The sequence below is a fragment of the Eurosta solidaginis genome, chromosome 2 (genome assembly GCF_040869045.1).
Source record: "Eurosta solidaginis isolate ZX-2024a chromosome 2, ASM4086904v1, whole genome shotgun sequence".
Classification (NCBI taxonomy): Eukaryota; Metazoa; Arthropoda; class Insecta; order Diptera; family Tephritidae; genus Eurosta; species Eurosta solidaginis.
Window position 1 is genome coordinate 15,452,317 of NC_090320.1, and position 1,827 is coordinate 15,454,143.

Here is a 1,827-nt window from a genome sequence, read left to right on the forward strand (position 1 = left end):
CATCATCAATAATTATCATCAATTTTAATTGAAGCACTTTTTGTTTGTTTGTAACGTCGTGTTGTTTTGTACTTTTTAAGCTGTTGATTATTACATTGTTTGTGTACCACTAAATGAAAACAAATTTTGGTCCTTTTTTCGACGAATTTTGGTTCCAAATGAAAACAGGCTCTGGCAACCGTGATCGCATAGTCATTAGCTATCATCCGGTGGCAAAATCCGGAGCCAGATAAATAATTTTGCATGTAAATGCAACAACAACGATTTGAGCCAGATAAATCCAGATAGAAGTCTGGTTCAATTTGTGAGCCTGATAGTTTGTTAATTACTTGTTTTTAGTTTGGCAACGCTGTCTTTAATAAAGCTACCTTTTCAAAAATAGATGTCGCTGAAAAACAGCGGCGACATCTGCCTATCACATTTCACGTGTGCGAAAATTTCACGACATCTGCTTCTCAAGTCTCTCAATGACCCAGAGCATTCCCGTGAGAATTGAGCGTGAGCCGGAGCTGTAAAACTCACTGGATGACGGCAATTGTGTACAATACCTTATCTTATCCCCAATGCGCATAATAGACGAGTATATTTTTCACTCACTGAGTTTTCGTGTTATTTGATGTTGTACTTCACGTTCGCCTTGTAGGAAAGCATATACAAATATAAAGTTTCGATTTAAATATATTACTCTGGTTTCTCTTCAGTTGTCGAATAAATCTTTCGCCTTTTACTAAAGATTTCCGTGGAGAGGAGCACTCTAATGAGTCTAAAATAATTTTTTAATGGTTTGCAACTTACGGTTGTAAACCTATGATGAATCAATTTATTGCTACACTGCAAAAAATGTGGTCAGTCTATGGTGATTCGCAAAGGAATATACGACTCCATAATTCAATTACGAAAGGTTTGTTATCCAATGATAGCGCTTTAACACTCCGAAATTGAAAAATCTGAACGGGTTGCTTTTACGAAGTAAGGAAAACGGGGAATAAATAATTCAGCCCCGTCAACGAAAATTGTAGTAGAAAAAGTACCTTTAGTACAAGCATGCTTAACCAACGAACGGATATCATTTCGTTACGATAATTAACGGTAATAAACGAAACAAAGTCATTTCGTTTCGTTTATTAACGTTAAGAACGTCAAATTAACGAAATGATTTTGTTTCGTTTTCTGCCACATCAAAACGAAATCAAATCGTTTATGTTGATTATTAATTTCAAACTATGCTGGCAAAGCTGATTGATGGCGGAGTCATTAAAGGTGAAAGCATTAGCCAAGCTGATTGCAACTTTTCTTATGAATTTTGACAGTACGAACATTTCTCAGAGTATTTTTGACATTACCACCAACGAAGTACGCAAACAAATTACATGGAGTTTGTGTGTGTGTGCCCGCTCGCTGTTACCACCTTACGGCTTCACCATGGCTATAGCATTGCCAGCACAATTCAAACATAAAGTATCACGTTTTTGTTAACGTTTTTAACGATAACGAAAGCTTTTCGTTTCGGTTAAAAACGAGATACAATTTATCTTGATCATTTCTTTATCGATAATATTTCGAAGTGTTTCAACGGAAACGGTGGAAATTTTTTGATAAACGATTAGCTTAACGTTAAGGTGCATCCCTGCTTTAGTAGTGATAATAAATTTGTAAATGCCAATAGATTTTGTGGGAAATAATTCGTTTTCTTTTAAATATTTCGTGAATTGAGTTATGTTGGTTTGGTCATGCTGTTAGAATTTGTTTGAAGATAGCCGTTCATTAGAATTTTATTCAAAAATACATGATCTCAAAATTTGTTTCAAAAACCCCCCATCTGAGCAT

General features: G+C 35.2%; 1 non-coding gene across 1 annotated transcript; it reads left to right on the forward strand.

The window, feature by feature from the left end:
- Window positions 1-681: 681 nt before the first annotated feature.
- On the forward strand, window positions 682-803 carry LOC137242944 (U5 spliceosomal RNA). The gene has a single exon (XR_010950414.1). It is a non-coding gene; the product is annotated as a U5 spliceosomal RNA (small nuclear RNA).
- The last annotated feature ends 1,024 nt before the right edge of the window (window positions 804-1,827 follow it).